Here is a 22,873-nt window from a genome sequence, read left to right on the forward strand (position 1 = left end):
GGTTACTCTACAAAAGCAATTGCTTGTAATAGGTTAGTGTGTGGTACAGATTGCAAAAATGTTGGTAAAATACAATATTTGCATGCAGGTTAAAGCATTGACAGGAAGGCCAACAGAAAATACAAGGCTGAAGTTCGCTGTGCAAGTATAACAGGAGACAAGGATCTTGCAAGCATGACTTAGTGGTCCTGTGAAATGGTTTTGCTTCATGAAATTATGTTTTAGGCAAAGCATGAGAACTGAAATTATAGTAAAAAACCTACAGAAAGATTCTGTAAGATTTCTAAATGTCTTACTATGTAAACATCCATTATATTCAGCAAGTTTATATGACAAAAAGACAGCATAAATAGCTGTGAAGTTTCCATAATCTTTTTATGCATCTTTGTATGAACACTATCATAATTTTAAACTTTTTATATGACTTTCTGTCATGTATTTTTAAATTACTGACACTTATGAAATCAGAGCAGCTCTTGCATCCAATTGCTGGTCTAGATTGAAGCTTGTAGTGTAAGTCATGCAAATAAAATTTTGCATATTGTCTAAAAGTTCATTACTAGTAATCAAAAATCTCAATGTTGTATATTTTCTCAGTCCTTGTGTCAAGAGCAATGGAGAGCAATTCACTCTGAGATTTATAGCCTGTGAAATTAAACATTTTTAAATCATTGTACGTATTTGCTCATATTTTGCAAAAAGAGAATTTAATTTTAGAAAATTACTTTCGTTTTCTATTACATTTCTTGTAATGACCTCTAAAGGCCAGGTATTGATAAACTGTGTTATTGCAATAATTCTTTTTCTTTCTTGGCACGTTTCATATTTTTTCAGAACAATTTGATTTTCTGTGAGAACATGAAATGTGGTATGAATATATTTATTTCCTCTTTAGCATTTCACTCACTAGCTTACGTTTATGATTGTGTTTCTTACAGTATATCAGCAAAAGATGACCTTCAAGTGTGAAGCTTGGTTTCAGAAGACATTTGTAAAATTTTAGGATGTCATAATAGATACATTAAAGTAATAAGAAAATAAACATTTTGCTTATTTTGCATCATTGTTGACCATATTTCCTAGCTTGATCGACTTGCTTCATGGAGATAATATGGACTGTAAACAAATCTTCAGAATGACACAAAATACTGTTAAAACTGGAAATGTATTTGAGAACTGCAGGCTGCTATATAATTATAGGACCTTGATAGTTTGACATGTGTGACCTAAAAAGAGAAGAAAGAGGAAGTGCTTATTCAGACTATTTAAGACTTCCTTTTCTTATGTGCTCTAATTAAAGATTTTAGCAGTTGATGAAAAAAGTAATTTTAAAGGAGCCTTTACCCATTTAAAATTATAAAGGGTGCTAAAATTAAATGAAGGAAAATGAAGGTGTGAAGACTAACAAATATCTTTGAGAAAAGTACACAAACTGGGCAAAAAAGTAGGTAGTAAATAAATTATGTAGATTATACATCTAAATATCTGGATCTATCTCTGTACTTTTTTCATCTAAAAAAGATAATTCTAGTACTTTCAAAATGAAAAATTTCTCTTTATTTTTCCCAAATAGTTTTTTCTCATTGGCCTTGTTTTTTGTTTTGCATTTATGTTGGTAAGAAAATACATATTTTTACATTTTCTGCTGACAAACCAGCAAAAACATTCAGAAAAAATTAAAAACATTCTCCTAACATAGGCTGCCCACTGTTCCTTCATTGGATTAAGCTATGGAAGAATGTGATCCAAACTAAAAGAATCCGAGAAGTAACTTAAAGGAGAAGAAAGACATCTGAATCAGAAGGTGGAAAGGTATTTTTTGCTTTGAGAGACTGATGTGCCTGTGCAACAAGCTATGTAATTTAAAATATAACCAAGTGAAAGATGTATATTTTTGAGATCTTGATTTTAAAAAGTAAATAATCTCATTTTTTGATGCATTGTTCTAAGTCGCTTACATTTACTTTTCAACTCTTGACTTCATCAGGTTTTTAGATTTAGGTGTTTTGTGTGCAGCTATGTAGGTTGGTGAGCTCACTGAGCAAGGCTTTGTTTGGAAGCAGAACACAATGAAAAGGGGCTTGTGAAGATATTAGCTGGAAGATAAGAATCCTCTTTGGGACTTCAGATTATGTGGATGCTTGAGACATCCTTGTTATGGCTTGTTATTGGAAAGGAGAAGAATAGATACTTTCCTTCAGAGCAATCTTTATGAAAAATGTTGAACAAATGCGCTAGCCCACAAGTATCTAGTATGCTCTCAGTGCTAAAAGAATAAGATAATCAATTTTATATTCTAAAAACAATTAAGGCTTGTTATAGGCAAAGATATATGTATTTGATTTCACATTAAAAAAAAGATTTGAGTAGTAAATATGGAGGATACAGAAAAGAGATGCCATCAGGTAAGATTAGGTTCATAGAGATCAGGTTTTTTAATAAATGTAAACACTGTAAGAATATTGTTTGTTTTAAAGATAGGCATGTTACTATGGTAACAACTTCATGATTCAACATTGCAGATGTTCTCTCCCTTGAACAGTCCCCGCAGTGAGTAAGCAGGATGCATGCATTTGCCATCATTTCAAAAACCAGTCTCTGCAAGGCATGAGATTTGCATACTAATCGGTGTTAAGGAATTTCCTGATGATGAGTAGGTAATTTTTAAATAATTATTTTCATTGATGTATTTTTGATTCTGTAATTTGTTAGTTTTGAAGAATTTAAAATACAATACCTTTTTTTTCTGATGAATGTTTATATAATTCCATTAACCTGGACATCTTGCAAGCCATAAATACATGTTGGCTTACTATATTGCTATATGTAGTGCTGTTAAGATTTGTTAAACAATTTGCCAGACTGGGAAAATTTGCTTCAGAAAAAGGGAAAACCCTTTCACACCAGTTCAAATTCCCATATACATTTAAAAGCCTTATCAGTAACTTAACTATAGTGTTTTAATGTTTTTAAAGAAACTGGTAGAAATCTGTCTTTTAAATTTTTTTTTGCCATACTCTTACAATAATGTTCTCTGGATGTGTTACATTTTGATAACCTGACACTAAGATTAATACTTATTTGTAGGAAAGTAATTATTTAATTTAAAACAGTTAATACACTGCACGACATTCTTAGGAAGTTGAATGGGTCCTGTTGTCTTGTGCCAAAGCCTTCTTAATACTGTGGCAGTGTAGCAACTTTGCCTTCAGCTCTGAGCTATATATGATAAGAAAATATTAGAATAATCCAACAGGTAGTCTGGGGTATAAAAATATCCCAGAATATGTGGCAGCAGTTGATAAAATTCTTTTCAGCTTTAAAAGACCAATCATCTTTGAGAGGAGGAGGCTCACAACTGGTTGTGTTTCCCTGAGGAGATAGGGTATGAAAAAGCATGTAACAATAGTTATTATCTAAAGATTCTATACTGAATCATGGAAATATCATTATTATCATGACAAGTAAAGATGTCATGATGTAAGCCAACACTGGACTGTGGTAACCTTTGAGAAATAACCATCCATTTCCTCCAAAAGCAACTGAGAAGCATATCAGACTTGCAATTTTTGATTGCACTGAAGAGTATCAAATTTGTTTCAAAATACTGTACCCCAACTTCAGTCCACAAAATGTGCCTTCAATAATTTGTTCTGTGTGACCTGAGGCCAAGACTGCCTACTTTAGATTAGCTATTAACAGCTTCAGACATCATATCAGACGCTGATATATTATCTGTTTAATAACCTGAACTGATGAAAGTGAGTGCTACTATGATGAAATGAATCCAGAAGACCGAAGAAATAACAACTCAAAAAGTTTGTTCTTTCTCGTGGCATCTTTATATATACAGCGTAGAAATTATGTATGTAGGGAATCTGGCAGTCAATTCAACATAGTTAGCACCACACATACACAGCAGAAAAAGACAGCATTTGCTGAAATATTTTGATGAAGCATGTGTTTGTGTAATTTTGTTTATTTTTTTTCCTTTATCAGTAGTGTTTTGTGTTTTGCATGTTATCAGTTTCCATGCCTTAACAGCTTTTCTATCATACGAATGATAGCTGTGAAGGGTGTATCACGAAATAAACTGCTGTTTTCTTTTTGTTCATTTGCATAATTTACAATATGTGGCTATCGGGAACAGAAAATGGTTGTATTAGTGAGAATATTTCCATAATTTTGGTGAGGATTACCTGTGACTCTTAGCCTGACACAAGAAGATAAAGTTAATTGCATAATTCAGAACTTTTGATGTAAAGATTATTTGCTAAAATACAACCATGCTGGAAAAAATTCCTGTCCAAGGTTGAATAAACTAAGTGTGATTTTTCTCTCAAGGGATTGCCTAAACAAAGATATGACCTCAATAAATACTAATTTTTATACTAAAATAGGAGAAAAGACTGAGAAAAATATTCATATTTGTTTGGTATAATATCAAGGCACTTCTGTGTTTCAATATGTTTCTTTTAGTGGCTTTATGAGGCAAACAGGCCCTATTGTGTAAAATTAATATATACTCTATTCAGAAGACTTTCCTTCTTTTCACTAGTGGCAGCCACAATAAATTACAGCGCCTTCTGTCTATTTTTACTAACATTGCTAAATCAGCTTATCTCCTGGATAATGAAAATATAAGTTTAAAATACAGAAAGTATTTCTCCTGATTCCTAATATAACACAGGAGTATTAAGCCAGTACGTTAAGCCAATATGAATTGTATCATGTTAAAAACTGTGTGGCTATTGAAATACTTGAATTAAAAATACATGTAGTGTCCAGGGAACCAGTGATGAGGAAGCAAATTAAAAGGCCAGTAATAATGGCGTTCATGAACAGGTATTGATACAAATAAAAGATGTGTAGAAACAGTTGACAGTTCCGATCCTAGTCCAAGTGTTATATGCCATGTAGGAACTTCGGGTATGTCATTGCATCTAACTCTTTTCAGAAGCTGTTAAAAGACATCATTTGATGGTCTATTGAAAGTTTAGAAAGGCAATACACTTCCTAGAAAGACTCCACTCCTTGTAGAGGACCGAGCACTTCAAATAGACCTGATGCAAAGATATACTGCATAAAGCACCAACCAGAAATGTGTCATTTCAGGTCAGCTGACGAAATGAGAGCTGAGGGAGAACCAAGTGGGTAGAGGCATAAATTTATTGTTGGCCCATGGAATGGCAGGTTCTGAACTGCGGAACTGAAAAATATTGCTACTGTGGATACAATGAGTAGAAATCTATCATGACAAGTGTTTAATTAAAACATTCTAGATATTTTTGAAAGAGGTAATATTATAAGTGTGGAGAACTAAAAAAATATCTCTGAATATTCTTGAAGACTGACACAGATTGCCTGAAGAGGCTGTGAAGTCTCTATCCTTGGAGTTACTTAAAAGCTGGTTCTGGACAACTTGCTCTAAGTGATCCTGCTTGAGCAGACAAGTTGGACCACATGACCACCAGAGGACCTTTCTAACCTCAACCATTATGTGATTTCAAGAATATAAATAAAAATTGCCATAAAAATATGAAGAGAAATTAATGAATATATAGATAGTGGGGTTTTTTTTTAATAAATCAAATAGTCCATTGTAACCTTAATATCCTCTTTATTTCTCTGTGGGTAGCTGACTCAATAATTAAAAAATTTTTGTGATTATTTTTCAACTATTGTTCCTCAAGGACATTGTGTTTTTCTGACATGGATGGTTACAGATGGTCCCACAGCAAGACCACCACAGGACACAGCTGAGCTAATGTGTGAAAACACATTTCAAAAAATGGTGATAAAGACCAAGGGAAAGGAACAGCAAGATCCGAGAACAGGTCCACGATGGAGCAGTCACACCTGAAGGAAATGAAACCTGTGGAGGACTCATGTTGGAACAGAGGAAACAAGAAGGAAGGAGCTGCAGGAGAGAATAGTGAGAAACGAGTGGCAGAGAGAACATGCTGTACCCTGACCCCAACCTACTGCACTGCCTATTGCCTCACCAAAGAGACTGAGCATAACCTGCAGCAATAAGGACAGGTGTAGAGACTGGGAATGGGGAAGGAAGATGCCTGAAACACAGCTGAGACTAGGAAAGGTTAAGAAAATATGTCTTCCTTAGATGTTTGTTTCTTTTTTGTTTCCCAGTACTCAATTCAGTAATTAATGTTTTATACTTAGTTAAATTCTCAATGTTGAGTCTGTTTTGCCTGTGATGGTAAAGCCATGAGTTTTTTTGCTCCTGTTCTTCCTATTTTTGTCCATTCCTACTTGTGGGGAGTGAATAAGAGGCTGTGTAGGCTGTGTGGGTGCTTGACTGCTAACTGGGGCCAGCCCACAACAATGTCATGGGTTGGCATCGTATGTGCAGTCTTTTTATTTTTTCTCCTGTGTTGCTAGTGGCTTAGTTTTGATGCAGAGGCAAAATTAAACTGCTCAACAGAAATTATTAAAAAAATAAGAGAAAGTGAAATATTAAAAATCCCTAGGATACACTGTGAGAATAAATTTTCCAGGCATTCTGCAAAATCAGGATGCTGTGTTACATTGACTTACAAAGGAAGAATCCCTTTATTTTTATTCATTGGAAGATCAGTCAATTGATAGCTATTAAAGACAACATTACATGAGTATTGGCTCAGGAAGTCCAAAAACTTCAAAGCACTGAAGTCTGGGAGAAGTAAGCTTGTTCTGTTCTGGTAGCTGTCTTCATCCATCCGCTTTTTAAGAGAGAGGTTATGTGGGTCTTTACTCCAATCCAGTACAATTACTTTAACTTCCTTATCTAGTCCAAGAAAACAGTGTGGTTAATTTTCTGTCTTTACAGAAGCAGTATTGGATAAGGAAAATGGAATGTGTTAGATCACGTGTAACAGAACCAAAGAAGGAAAGTATAAAATCTCAGGTAAATATATTTCCTCCCTGCTTTCTAATGTTCCAATCCTCTTCCAGAGATTTTTTCATCTTTTCATTTTTTCATTGTTCCAATGAAAGTTAGCTTGGGCCCTGAAAAAATAGTATGCAGTGGTATTCTTGATTTCATTGCCTCTCTCAAGATAAAGGAGACTATTTACCTCTCTAGTCTGTACTATGGGTTGCTCAGGAATATTTGCACTTAGGAGGGTCCTGGAGCTGCTGAGCCAACCCTTGGCAATGTAGTGGGGAAAAGGGCTGAGATTTGACAGAGCATGTGAAGCTCTTTTTTGTCCTCTTCCTCCCCCAGCCAATGACCGTGAAGCTGAGATAAACTCTTATGGAGGGAGGGGTAGGGAGATGCTTTTGAAGTAACAAAGGGCTGCTTTGGGTACCAACAGATTATCCAGAATACAAGCTGAGATGTGAATAGCACAGCATTTGCCTTTGTGTGACAACCATGAAACTGCATCTTCCTACACACTGCAGTCCTTGTATAAGTATCCCAGAACAACAGGTACTTGAATTCATTCTGGACAAAATGAAAATTAAAATGTAGTTCAGCTTCTACTAAATACTTAGAAAAAGTTAATTTTTAAGTTTTATCAGAATGCTATGATTCAGAAGACAACGTTCTTTATTTTAAGATCTTATTGTCTTAAATACTCTTCTCCATGCTTAATATTGATTTCACATAAATAACAGTATCAAAATCAATGTAAGTGTGATTTAAAAGAATTTTATTAACTTCAGTGAGACATTGGGTTTAATTCTGTTCTTAGCTGTTCTATTTCTTGATTCACAGCAGAGAAAACTTTTCCTAACCATGTATGCATCCTACTGTTTGAGCATTAAAAAAAAGTTGATGAAGTTTTGCATAATTTGCTAGGCAAGTAGAAATTCTAGAAGTTTGCTGCATTTGATGTTGTCTTCAGCATTATGTTAGCTTCTGAATGCATTGTAGTTGTCGGTATGTGGAAATACATTTGGTACAAAGCACAATACATTTTTGGCAGCTGGTATGTTCTCGGAAATGTCACACGATACAAACATGACTAGTAGATAATTGACTCATCGTTAGCTGACTATCTTGTTGACATGTTTTACTGGACCTGATTTATTTACTGTTTTTGAGAAGTTACATAAATTTCTTGAAATAGCTATTAGAGAATCATACAATGGTTTGGCTTGGAAGGGACCTTAAAGATCATCTAGTTCCAAAGCCCCTGCCATGGTCAGGGACACCAACCACTAGACCAGGTTACTCAACCTGGCCTTGAATACTGCCAGATTTGGGGCATCCATAACCTCCCTGGGCAATCTGTTTCAGTATCTCACCACCCTCACAGTAAAGAGTTTACTCCTAATTCTAATCTAAACCTACTCTCTTTCAATTTTTACTCATTGACTCCTTGTCCTATCCCTACAGTTCCTGACGCATAGTCCCTCTCTAGCTTTCCTGTAGGCCCCTTCAGATCCTGGAAGGTTGAGGTATCCACCAACCTTCTCTTCTCCGGGATGAACAGCCCTGACTTTCTTAACCTGTCTTTGTAGAGGACATGCTTAAGTCCCCTTATCAACCTCATGGACCTCCTCTGGACTTGCTCCAACAGTTCCATTCATTTTAACTCTTTTGTTTGAAACTAAAGCAGATTAAAATCTTTAAAGAAGATCAACTGTGTTTTCATTACTACAATGCTCTTAAGATACTATCGGAATTCTCAAAACTAGGAGCTGATAGTCTATTTTAACAACACTTTGCAAGTGATCTTTAATTCATGATACAAACAGGCAAATTATAGGGTTTTTTTTAAGGAAGAGTAGCAGAGATGCTTTCTAGGGTGCTGTGTAATCCAGTAAACTCAGCCAGAGGGATACCCTGTTTTAGTAAACACTGAAGGGGAAAAAAGGCTATTGCAACCTCTGCAGTCTGAAATGAATGGGTAGTAAGGAGATAGTGTGCTCTAAAGAAGTAGAAGTGTCAAGCTCTTCCATTCTAATTGAGTCTGAAATGGATAAGTCCAGAAGACCACAGACACAAAAAGAAAAGTTTCATTAATAGATTCTCACTATTCACGTTACGGATTTGTTTAACATCCCTCCTCCACAAAACAAAGGTCTACCTGTGGCTGGTGCTCAGCTGCCTTGAATGTGGGGGCTCCTAAAATACTCATGAGGCAGGACATTGAGCAATTGATGTGATAATATGAAGAATATAAGAAAGGGAGAAGACACTGGAAAACTGTATTCAGTTTTCACAGTTATATAGCAGTCTGGGGGCACAAGTCAACATTTTCAATGAATTCAAGACTACTGGATTGGGGTTTTTTGGTACTTTTTCTGTGAGGAGTAGTCAGTCATCACTGACTAGAGTCATCATTGACATAGACTACCTGGTATTTTTTACAATCTGTACAGAATTCAGTCATGGAATAAGCACCAAAAATGACCTGCACATCTACCTCATCTATTATAGTGTTCAAGTTTGTCTCTGCCTGTTCTTCTGCCTTTGTTAATGATCATCAGAGTAATGTTGCCTAATTAACTGAATTTATGGAATGGTGAGGACATAGTGGCCATAGATGATGAAGGGAGGGGATAGTCAAGGAGCACCTTCTAGTTGGCAAGGTCAGCTGAGAGCTGACTGTTCCAAAAGAGGCCTTTGTAGAGTCCTGCAGCTCAGGAGGCAGAGCGAGGAAGTGATTCTGATGTAGAAGACAGACTGCTATCTTGCCATGACCATAGTGTGTATGTAGCAGACTTGGAAACTGCCTGCAGCAATTGAAGTATTTTGTTTCAGTTCATGAATTAGCTTTAATATTTTTCTAAATGGTATGAGAAATTAACTGGAAGATGATTTCTATCTGCACCCATGGGTCTTAATGCCTCAGAAGTGAGATTAGAACTCTCTCTAGTTCTCTGCTAGATATTGTGAGCTCTACCTGCTGTCATAGCTGTCATAGAAGAAACACTTTATTTTTCTTTGTGAATTTTTGGCTCAAAAAGATACAGAGATTGAGCAAAGGAACTCTACAGAGGCCTCTAGAACTTGCCAACCCACTACAGTCGTGGCAGAACCTAGCTTTTATTGTTTTATTATAGCAAAACTGCATCAGTTCCAAGTTACACATATGGAGAACTATGCCAGCTAAAACTTTTATCAATTACATCAATGCATTCATGTCAAGAAAATTAATTTCTCTCTAGTAAAGACATGAGATGAAGAAAACCTTTTATTTCTTGTTTACATAACATTGTTTTCAATTAGCAGGGTCCAGATGTTCACACATTTTAAAAGCACCTTTTACACTCATTTGGGCTTCTTATTAGAAAACACCAGTGGATTATGTTCCAAAAACCTTTTTCTCCTTTCTGGAATTGAGGTTGGATTAACTGGCTTTACTCCTCACATTGCATGCTGAAAGACTTCTTTGTTCATATCAATTTAGTTTAGTACTATAAATTCTACTATTAAGCACATGTGAAGTTCATTGTGCATAAAAAATTTATTAACTTGTAATTTTTAAATTTTAAATGAGAAAAATTATTATCATATGTTTTTGTTATAAACTTCATAGTTCTCATCCTTCTGTGGCTGTCAGGAATTCATCTCTTGAAGTAAACCCTTTAGAATTGGAATTGAAATGAGTGCTGAATCTGGAGGTTCCTGATTACCATTTAGATAAAAATCTTCATGTTTTTAGGGAATAATTTTCCCTGCTGACTAGATTTTCACCAGAGATCTTTCACCAGAGCAGCACAGTGTCCAACTGGCCAAATTGCCTTCTTTTTATTTTCATGCATAAGGCTAGTTTTAGATTTTTTTTTTTATTTAAGGATAATTTTTTTGGAAATGTATTTTTGCAGCATACTCTCAATTCAGGGTAGTTACATTCTCCAAAACACTGATTTTCCATGCGTGTAAATATCATTACCATGGATCATTAGTGAGTTTAACTTACTTGGACAAAATCTTACTGAGATGTAGTAAATTTTCATAAAACCCTATTAATTAGAATTAATTAGATTTTTAATTAGAATCTTAAAGACAATAATTATTTTGACATGTGTAAGAATATATGTTATTTTTCAGACTTTTAAGTGTATTTTTGAAAACGTGTATAACGTTTCCTGGTTTCTTTTTATTCCATGAGAAAGGCAGTTTATTTAGGAAAGCACTAAACTCATTGTCTTTGCAATCATGATACATTTTCAAAAATTTTAAATTGGACAGATTAAAAATGGAACACACACCCCTATGAGCTTGTTTCTTTTGTAGCTCATTGGGATATATCACTTTTTTGTTTCTGTGATGTAGGGTTAGGTGTACTTGGAAAAAGGCAATATTTAACTACAATAGTTGACCAGAAAATGAAACTTATCCCTATGTTAATACCCTAAGTTTGGGTTAAGAATACTTTTAGGATTTCAGAGAGAAAAAACGTGACATAGTTCACACCCTTTCTCAGAAAGATTGATTAGACACTGGAGTGGACTGTCCAGGAAGGTGGTGGGGTCACCATCCCTGGAAGTGTTTAAGGAAAGACTGGATGTGGCACTTAGTGCCATGGTCTAGTTGACATGGTGATGTTTGGCCATAGGTTGTGCTTGACCTTAGAGGTCTTTTCAACCTAATTCATTCCATGATTCTGTAATTCTCTGATTTTTACTGTTTAGCTGAAAATTGTACTGACTCTTATGTCAAGATTTTTTAAAGTTATGTGGGAAATAAGATAATTTTAAGCATTCTTTTTAAATATAAGTTTTATTTTGTGTTTTACGCATAATTGCTTAATTCATATCTAGTGGTGTTTTTTTTCTTTTTGTTTGTTTGTTGGGGTTTTTTTTGCAGGAAGGAGGTAATACTTGCTCTGCATTTGTACAAGAGAAAACAGGTAAAAATGGGATATTCTTTACTAAATCCTTATTCTTGGTCAATGTTTTCCTGAAATTGTTTGGGGAAGACAAATCTGATGGGACAAAATTATTGGCATTCACAAAGTTGTCAAAGAGGATTTTTAACCCAACAAAATGGGAATCAGCTCTTTGCACATTCAACCCAGGTGTTAAACAAGCCAAAAGCCATTGTTTGATTTACCAAGGCATTTCTAATCCAGAGAGGAGTCAAACAAGGTGTTTGTATAACTAGGGGCAGAATTAGCCTAAAAATTTCCCATCCTGGTTGTTTCTTGTGAGGAAGTCAGGTACTGAATGTGGACTTTCAAGCTCTATTTAAGCATGTTTATGTTTATAGAGCACTAGAATCACACCTAAACTAGAGCACCCAGCAGCTCTTGGTTTTTTTCAATGCGACAAGGAATTTGCCAGCACCTTTATGGCAGTATAGTGCAGTTTGATATGGAAAATGATAATATACAGGTACTGGAATGTTTCTTTTGCCAAGGTGTCACACAATAATTTGTCATATGCCATGACTCTGAAGTTAGACAGCTCTTCTGTTATTAATTTGGTGTCAGTTATGCAGTAAAACCATGTTTTAACTGACAGTTTGAGTGGAAGAAACTGTAGAGATGTTCTCTTATGAAATGGCTGCCCTGAATTTTGTTATGTCACCAGAAGTCTCTGGTGAAATGACAGCTTTTTCACCTGGAACATTGCTGATTAGCACAAAGCTGCACTAATTGCTCTGGCAGAATGAAAGATGCAAAATGCAAAGCTACAATTTTCTTTTACAAGATTTCTTCTGGATGGAAAATATTAACAGCTTCTGATAACTCTGTGATAGGAAAGAATTTATAGTCAAGTATTGCACTAGAAAATGTCTGTGCTGGAAAGAGTTTTCTCTTAAAATCAGGCGTTAGGTGTTTGTGTGTGTGTGCATACACACACGTACGTGTATGTGTATGCATTTATTCACAAAGATACAAAGAAAATGTGACCTCTGCATGTAAATAATTCTAGACACTAAATATAGTAATTATTCTTGCCTTGGTTTTTAATTAATGCTTTATCAATTGGTGTCCTAGTTTGCTGTCCCGGGTCATATTCTAAGTCAGAAAGTGTGGCTACCTTAGTGACCTGGGATCATAGATATTGCTTTCTATAAAGCTGATATAACCAGTTGAATGTTATGTATTAGTGATGAAGAAATGTCCAATTTTTTTTCTTATGGAAGGAAGAGCTTTAAAAATGAGCAGGAATATATCCTCTGCCCCAAGGTTGAAATGAAACAGCCAATCACTGATTTTAGCCAAGGTGATACACTATTTACCTTGTAATGATAATGTATGCAAAGAGATACCTATTCTTGTCACTTTACCTTATTAAAAGCTATTCTGATCAATCTGTGGTATTGCATTATTTATGATTTTATTTTCCATGGGAAATGAATAATAAGCCTAGCTCTGGTACTGTCTGAAGTAAGAGTTGTGCGGATGTGTACAGATATCCTTTAAATTTTAGTCAGAAACAAGATTACTATTTTTTAAAAAAAATAATCTTTCCATCTTTGCAGACTCTAGTTACTGGAAAAGGTAAAATCCTTGCTAGAATAAAGTACATAAATAATAAAGTACATAAAGTAAGTTATTCTCTGCAGTAGGGATGTGTCCTCAGAATTGGTAGAGGGAGAACAACCAGATCACTGTCTGAAAATCTGGTACACTGAAATCTGGCATCTCAAACATGCCACTGGAATAAATGATTGATATATCTGTATGCACCCAGACAACTTATGTTTAAAAAGTTAAACAGTGGGAGACTCAACTTGATTTTCTGTTATGTTGGAATTCATAAGGTCCTGTTTAGAAGGAGAGAAGATATAGTCCACTGATAGCCAGCTTTTGTTGCTGGCTTTTGTCACTTTGGAACATGAGAATAGCCTGAAAATCCTTTTTTAATCTCTACATTTTCTGTTCAGCAATATCAGGAGTCAGGACTATAGCCCACATAGATAACACAGTATACCTGTTATGCCAGGTCTTCCTGTAAGTGTCTCAGGAGGGCTTGAGTCTAGGTTCCTAGATTCAACAGCTTCAATAGAGTTTCACCAGCTTACACTAATTTCATTTTTGTGCAATATGTGCCTACCTGGTAAAATGTACACAGGTGTTGTCAATATTGCTGTAGACACAAAGTGGCAGATTGCCCCAATATTCTCAGAATTATTAATCAGTTTTTCTGACCTATCTACTTATTGAATACTGACTTAAAAGAAGAACAAATGAAGAAGGTTGCAAAGTGCTACTAAAAGCTGTGTTTAAAAAGAGTTGTCAAATAGTGAAAGAGAGGCTGAGCCATTAATATCTCTCTTTGGGTGACCTTTTTGGCCTTGTCTACTACTTGGACTTCAATTTCAGTGACTGAATTTTTATGCAATTTCTTTCCTCTACAACTGGTCTACCTATGTACAACTGTTCAAATCAGATTAGCAGAGAACATATGTTATTTCCTTCTTGATGTTAGAGATTTCTCAAATGGTCTGCTCTGTCCTTCTTTAATTTCCTTTACTCATTATAAAATGAGCACCTTCTCAATTTGTTCTTGGTAATTTAACTTGAGCCAGTAACGTAATTCAGAGCAGTTTCTTGCCTCATTCTTCCTCTACAAGTAGAGCATTTAGAGATTTACTGTTCTGTTTTGTTCTGCTCCAGCGTGAAGGATCAAGTCTGCACTTGGGGAAGGAATCATCTACAAAGGAGACAAAGTGAGAAAAAAGGAGCTATTTCATCAAAACTAATTCTTTTAAATTAAAGCAAGAGACTAATATTCACAATGCTTCTGTTGGTTAGGACTCCCATATATACCATTTGCTTGTCCCCAGATTTAGGAGCTACAGGACAAGACAAGGCAATCTTCAAATTTACATAGCAGCACAAGGGTGTTACAGTAAGTGTGCAAATCCAGGTATAGACCCTAAGAAAAGGATGTTGATAGTGAAGGTCAGTCACTGCAGTCTGTCAGCTTCTCAGGGGTTTTTTTTGCTGCTTAGTATGGTGTAATTATTACTGCACTGTCATAATCTCTGCCTGCTGCCAGTGTTGTCTTCCTCATATGCCTGTCAACAAGTTGATGATGCATTGTCGGTGTTCATTAGCCCTTATACAATATTACTGACTACATCACACCAAAAATCTAACGTTCTTCAGTATGACATATTTAATTATGTTGTACTTCTGAAATTGCTACAAAATCCCCTAGATTCCCCAGAAGTGTCGCTTTTGCACTGTCAAATTTCTGAGCAGTCTTACAGTCAGACTGAGTTTTGAGAACGGTTTACCCTTATGATTATCCATCATACCTGCATGTGATGAGAAGTGCAGTGATCAGTCTGGTAGGAATATGCTAGTAGAAGCTAGTGCACATGGGAATGAAGCCTCGTTTCAGTGTGGTGACTGGGAGCTCAATGAGAAGGGATTGACGCGGTGCCAAACATGTGGCTCAAAAGCTGTGTATTGTGCAGTGTTGGTGGTTCAGGTTGCTGACAGCACACACTATTTTTAGTTTGGTTAGCTGATGTTTCACAATATCTACTTCCTCTTTAGCAAAGAAATTTGACTCTGTGCAGGGCGACCAGTACTGCTCACAGGCACTTGCTGTGGCCTTGTGCACTCGTCTTGTTGGCACAGACAATGCGTACACGGAGCAGAGTCTGCAGCTGGATGCGGTGTCCTGCTTTCTCTCGCTGCACTGAGCAGCCTGCACATGTGTGGTAGCAATGCCTTCGGCCTATTTGTGTTTCATCCATTCCTCTTACAGTAATTCAGTTTCAAGTTGTGGCCTGCAGGTATTTACTACGTATTTCACCATGCTTGTTAATATTTACTGTTTTTTACATTCATGTATTGTGTTTGGTGAAACCTGTTTTCTTGCTTTAGGCATCTAGTGACAACAGTATGTGCTACATCATCAGTAGCTGCTCTCAGCCAGCTGTCAGCATTGTGCTTACAGTTTTAACAACTATGCTTATTAGGTTACTGGTGCTAGAATATGATGTAGCACTGGACAGGTTTTTTGCCTTTATAAACTGCATAATCTGCAAATACTTTGAGTTCTTCCTTGGAAAATGCTCAGCATGGGTTGACACAGGTAATGAAAAGGTGATTTAAAAAAAAATCAAGAGAATTGTGATTATATATTTATACCTGCAATTATATCTGACAACTTGGAAACACCAATGACTACTCCAGATAAAGTACATCTGCAAAATTTTAGTCAGTTTGGATTTATAGTATTTTATATAAATGGAAAGAGAAAGCAGAATGTGAAGCCAATTTGTTCAGTGTTTTCCTGTACCCAAGGTTAAGGATAACTGGCTACAGTTCCCAGACCTGGATGGAGTTCTGATCTCAGTGAATTTGTTCTGGGTGCAGTGCTCATGTGATTTGACTTCTGATGCCTATTATAATTTGAACCTGATACCAGCATCAAATCTCAGAGATATATATCCACATTTCAATCATTTTTAAAATTCAAGGTAATTGCTGACCACATCTGACAAGCACAAATGGCACAACCAATACAGTATTGTAATTACAACACAAACACAGAGGTGATTTAATTGTTTTCTGCATTGTTGTAGGTGACACTGCTATGAGATACAATTAACTCTTTAATGTGAATATATGGGAATATGGAACTACTCTTTTACCTGCACAATTCATCTTATCAATTCTTTTTGAGAGTTTATACCACCAATTCAACTCATACAGATAATAATGAGATTATTACTTGAGTAACTGTACCTTTCTAGAAAAGATCCAGTTTTAGAAACCAATGATTCACCAGAATCAAACTTGTTTATACCCGCTTGGGAAAAGCCAATAGCTGAGTATCAAACTTTCCACTGTTTCAAAGTGCACACACACACACACACGCACACAAAATTGAAGTGAACATTCTCAATGTTTCTATGACTAATTATCTTATGCAGGTGCCTTCACACCACCATTAAACCATATCACAGAGGAAGACTATTACAGTTATTCTGCAGGATAGTTTTAAATATCAACAAATAATTTAACGTATCTTTGTATTACTAAAAAATAATTGTATAATATTTGCTAAGTAGAAAATTAGGTGACTTTGAAGCTGACAATTATCTCCGTGTGTGTGTGTGCATGGTTTTCTGATCCCAATTCTTTTTAGTCATATAAATTTGGTATTTATAGTGCTTGTTATTTTTGTTTTGTCATGAAATATTACTGCTGATCTGTGCACTAATTAGTTTTGTAAAATATGCCCTAATAGTAGTCTGTATTTAAACTTAGATATTAGTTGCCCAGAGTATATGGTTTAGTTAATTCTCTTATTTGGAGATCTAATGTCTAAAAATCAGAAGTAGCAGCAAATGCTATTTCAAGCTGTCATTTTTCTCTGCCAGTTTCTCTACTGGTTGTTTTTCTAAACTGAAGTTGTTTTTATATATTTTGCAACTGGTATTCATGAAATAATCTGGACCATTTCTGAGACACTGTGAATGTACTAAGGAAATCTGGAGGAAAAAGTTATTCATTCAGCTATTAATTTTACTTCATAAAACTGAAGGTAGAATAGGCAGCTGCAAATGAAATAATTTCACTGAGTTCTGGGTTCAGAAAGGTTCTTTGGAGTTTTTTTTCTGTAAGCTGATATACCTCAGGGTTCTGGTTTTAATGATTGTGCTTTATTTTAATTCTCTGCCTCATTTCTGTGCAAAGCTAGCTCTGGATGCATGTGAGCAGACTTTAAAAATGTATCATGATAATAGAATAATTAAACTATTAATCTTCCTATATTTCTGAAGGTTGGTAATGCATCTTCTTTAGTTAAAAGGTTCATTGCCTGGTCCCAGGCTTAAAAATAAGCCTTAGGTTTTTTGTGAGCTAGAGATTTCCTCAGGTCACCACTTGACACAGATTAATACCATCGCCAAATCTCTGTAACCCATGCCCTATAATCATCTATGACTAATGTAGAAGAGAAGACAGAGAAGTGGGGGACACGGACAGAAAGGATCAAAAGGGGTGTAAGGCTTTACACACAAAAAACTGGGTTAGCAAGTTCATAATTATTCCAAAGAATAGGAATATAAAGGTGTCTTGGATTGCTGGTAAATTTCCCTGGTTTTCAAGCAGTGCTGCTCCACAGGACAGGCAAAGCAAGATGTTCTTCTAAGGCTTCTATGTCAGCTCTCCCAGACCACAAAACTTATTCTTGTAGTGACCTCAAGCAGTTTGGGAGAACAAAATCCTTTATAATGACAAATATGCTGCAAATATGCTGCAAATAAGGGTCCAACTGTACGTGAAAAAGCACATGTTCACAGAGCATGGTGACAGTACCTCAAAACTCATTATTTGCCATTAGCATAAAATTGTATTTGGTTTTTTTAGTTTTATGTAAGTTGAAATAAGAGTTGTCTGCAGTATATCAGCTAGTAATGTGTAGTATTTGTAAATAATGACAAGCTCTGTGTGTATAAGATACAATTTTTTACAACAGCAGAAAGAGGTTTATTGATGTATGTGCTGCTTGGGATGCTCTGAACAGGGCTTTGTCACCAAGCTTAATGACACTGCTATTGTTTTAAGTTCCAGCCCTTTTTCTCCCCCCCCTTTTTTTTTTTTTTAATTTTCTACTAGTGCTTGCTATCTCTGGATAATAGATGTAGATTTGAAAACACAGATGGATCAGGAGTAGAAATTTTCAAAATTAGCATAACTCAGTGAAACTCAAGTAATGCTTTTATGTATTCAGCTGTAGGTTTCTGCACCTAAATTCTTTTTAAGGCTTCCCAGAAATCCAGATTTAGCAGCTAAAGGGAATAAACTGCAAATATTGCCTGGCATGTCAGTAAATAATGGTTTCCTTCCTGGGATTTTATATACTTCTCAGGTCTTGAATATCAGTTGCTTTTTCTGCCCTTTTCCCCCCATTTTCCCATGCCAGTGAAGAAGTTTGGTGTTCAGTGTACAGCATGCACACTTAATTTGTCTTGCAATGAGTCTGGATTTTAAAACACCTGGAAAGACTCTGTGCATGCTGAATTTTCATGCAATTTAATAATATGTTTGACTAAGTGGTTTTTTTTTATTACATCTGTCAGTGTTCTCTACTCCTGAGGGGTTTCACATTGCAGAGTAATAACAGTTAGAAGTTATAAAAAATAACATGGATTAACAGTTTTTGCATTCTATGAGTGGTTTTGCTTTCCACATTGAATTTACTGAACCTGAAAGTAATGATGCCAACTGAAAAGAATGTGATAGTTATTATTTGATGCTTTATGTGTATCTAAACCCTTCCTATCTTTTGTGTTAAAACATGCTCTAATATGATAAGCGCAAAATACTACTGGGAAAAGATGAATATAGGAAAAGTGTGTGAATTATATTAGTGGAATTTTTAGGTTTTAGTTTTAAGCATCTTTGTAAGATGCTTAAAAAATTAACTGTTCATTCTACTCAGCCACCCTTAAAAATGATATATGCTTACTGCTACTATTTTTTAGTATTTTTAACATTTATAACATATATTTGGAGTAAAACTTTCATTTTTTAAGGAGAGAATTAAAAAGTCTCCTTTGATGTGAACTGGGTTTTTTTAAAGTTAAAGATGAAAGTACGTAATTTCAACTTTAAGGTGTATTATTGGCCAAGTATTTACCCTGTTGCTGCACTGTGATCAAGAGCAGTCTTAAGGTTGAAGTGTCTGAGGCTATTCACCATCTGTTTCTAGTGTGCCCATGCTTGGCCCTAAGGATGTCCCACAGGCTACCCAGTCTGCCTGCCTGCCTTGGGCTGTCAGACCCATGTGCTCATGGAGACCCAGCATGCTGCTGCTGCTGAAAGTCTCAAATCATGGACACTCTGCTGCTGTGACTCCAGAGCACACTCAGCAGAAGCACGCAGGCTGTTTCTGGAGAAAGGACATTGCAGAGGCAGTGGACTATCACATTTTGTGATCCTGGTGGAGGCTGCTCTCCATGTCACCTGGAGCAGGCAGGAGAGCTGAGGTCCTACCCATCTGTTGGGAAGCAACAGCTACATCAGGACAGTTTTGGCCAGGGGAGCTGTCCATTATGACCTATTTGCTGTCAGTCTGCAGGATCCTCCCCAGAGCTGGCTGCTGGTGGTATTACAGAACTGCCAACACCTGGTTGGTATCAGATGTGCCCTTGTTACCGTTGAGAATATACACCATAATTGTAATCACAATGGTATAAAAATATAAAGTGACATAATGCAAAGTTTACATGTAGTGGCTCATTAAAATAGTGAGAGCAGGATTCTGCCAGATTTGGGTGAATGTCTTGTCCAGCTCTGCATTATTTGAAGAATTTTTGCTGTGCTGAACATTAGTGCTTTTTACCAGCTATTTTTATGTCTGGGCTGCTTTGTTACAGGTGTCCTCAAAGCATTCATATCACTTTAAAAAATACTAGATCCACTTTTTCAATGTTATTGGCTGCAGAAGGACGCAGTTTCACTGTGGTATTTTTGAATTATCATGACAAAGTCTTATCAGAATGAACTTTTTTTTTTTTTGGTGGTGTATAATGTATTTCCAGTTTCTGATTTAACTAGCTGAATTTTCAAAAACTTCCAAACCTGTGGTCTTGATTGCTATACTCTATTTAAATAAAAACTGGTCTTTAAAAATGAATTTATCTTGAAAATATGGATAAAAGCTGAAACTGCTAAGCTCTGGAAGAAGTGTTGCTTTTTAAATCGCTGCATTTAAGATGCTTATGGAAGATGATGGAGAATTGGATCCAATTTCCACCCCAGTCTGAGGTCAGTTCTGCTCTTTTAGCTCTTAGGATAGGTCTATATAACTGGCATTGGGATTATGTCATCAATTCCATTTCTGAAGTAGTTCCTTTTTAAAAAAAATAAAAATAAAAATTCTAGTATATTGAAATATTTGTTGAGTTTGACAGTTAGAGTTTGAGAGTAATAAAAAGATTAGAGTGTTTACCCTACAGTTGAATTTCAACACGTTTTGTCAACATAAGATGGAACAATTTTAGTAGGAAGATTGGGAGCCCCCATTGAAAGCAGTATAATCTTATTCCACTGGGACATATAATGTCTAAAATTATTGACTTATCTGGAAAATAAATAATAATCAATTCCCGGCATCATAGGTGTGGGAAATTTTTTACATAATAAAATGGATTTTAATTTGGAAAAAGAATTTTAGACTGTGGGCCTTGGAAACTGAAGTCTAACATACATGGTCATGCATGTTGGGGTAACAAATACTCAAGACTGGTCCTATAAACTCTATTTATTGAGAACTTTCATTATTGTATCGACTGTTACTACTGAATGTAGATAGTGTCTGAAAAATCTATTCATTTAACCTGTCTAAGCTATGTACCAGCACTCCTATTTATTAATAAAGTTTAAATCTTTCTGTATCAGGCTATGTCTTTTGTTTTGGTTTTATTTCTCTGGGAATTGTTTGATGCTGGGAATTGATTTCAGTTTCCAGGTTGTACTGTCAAGCATGTTGCAAGGTAATTGAATTCCTGAAAACAAACAAACAAAGTGTGTCTGGAATGCAAATAGTAACAAAAATGTATTAACAAATGTCGCACTGCTCTTTATTTATTTACTTTGCAGCATTCCCTGCCTTTTTATTCAGTTCTCCTTCAATAAAATACTGATTTCTTGTTACGCAGCTTTCATCATTATTTTATTCTATTCTATTCTGTTCTAGCCTATTTATTATATTGCTTTACTGTTAGTGTTACACAACCACAGAATCATAGAATCACACAATATGATGAATTGAAAGGGATGAGTTGAAAGGAACCCACAATCATCAAGTCCAACCCTTAGACCTGCACAGACCTGCACAGAGTCACACCATGTGTGTGACTCCCAAGAGTCACACCATGTGCCTGAGAGTATTGTCCAAAAGCTTCTTGAGCTCTGGCAGGCTTGGTGAGGTGACCACTTCTCTGGGGAGCCTGTTCCACTGCCCAACAATCCTGTGTGAAGAACCTGATTCTATTCTATTCTATTCTATTCTATTCTATTCTATTCTATTCTATTCTATTCTATTCTATTCTACTTCACTAAGATTATTTTACTACCTACAAGGGCTTAAAATTATATCTTTCATTAAATGACTGATAATATGTAGTAGATTTGTTACCCTCTCTAAGAGGGAAACGAAACTAGAATAGATCACCTGATGTATATTTCACCAATAAGATATTCCATACTATGTTATGTCAACTCAGATATAAAAAACGAGAAAGAAGTGAGGTCCTTCTCTCTTCCAAGTAGCTGCGTGGTTGTGGATGGACCGCTTCTTCAGGGGAGAAAAGCATTTGTTGTGGGAAGTAGTCTTTGTTGTTAGTTTTTCCTCTGTGTACAGTGTTTATAATTTTTTTTCTTCCTCTCTGTGTACATATAAAGCCACTTTTCTTGGCAGTTTCTGTTTTCGTAGTTTTTTCCCTTCTTCTCCTCCTTCCCTCCTCCCCTTTCCCTCTGGAGAGAGGTTGGGCGCAGGCCCAGTGAATACCTGGTGTTCCCCCAAGATAAACAATAACATAATCTAACACTCAGTGAAACCTTAATAATATCCATCAAACTATTTAAATTTTTTGACATAATCAATGCAACAAGCATGCTTTTCATTTCATTATTCATCAACAAAGGCAATCTGACAGTACCTAAATCATTAATTGCTTGGATTGAAACATTCTGACACAAGTTATGGTTTAATATTTAACAAGATTTTCATTAAAATTTATGTGAAACCCCCTTCTTTAGCTGGGGTTGGACGCTATAAAGAATTTCCCTGACATTTGGCTAAGCCAGTCAAACATGGTCTCACTGTCTACCCATGTGTTGAACACAACCCACAAAACACCTGAGATCAGGCTTATGTCTTTTTCCTGGAAGGACAAATATTTGATCAAAGAGTGCAGCTTTAAAAGGTGTCTCTCTCCTTTGTGCTGTTGCTGAAGGAGCAGAAAGGTGACACATGCGTGATCTGT

At 35.8% G+C, this 22,873-nt stretch overlaps 1 long non-coding RNA gene across 1 annotated transcript; it reads left to right on the forward strand.

Annotated features, from left to right (window-relative positions):
• Positions 1-2,554: 2,554 nt before the first annotated feature.
• LOC108493603 lies at positions 2,555-6,848 on the forward strand. Its single transcript, XR_001873533.1, has 3 exons — positions 2,555-2,653; positions 5,694-6,042; positions 6,830-6,848. It is a non-coding gene; the product is annotated as an uncharacterized LOC108493603 (long non-coding RNA).
• Positions 6,849-22,873: the final 16,025 nt, after the last annotated feature.

The sequence above is a fragment of the Lepidothrix coronata genome, unplaced genomic scaffold (genome assembly GCF_001604755.1).
Source record: "Lepidothrix coronata isolate B3197 unplaced genomic scaffold, Lepidothrix_coronata-1.0 Scaffold18, whole genome shotgun sequence".
Taxonomy (NCBI): Eukaryota; Metazoa; Chordata; class Aves; order Passeriformes; family Pipridae; genus Lepidothrix; species Lepidothrix coronata.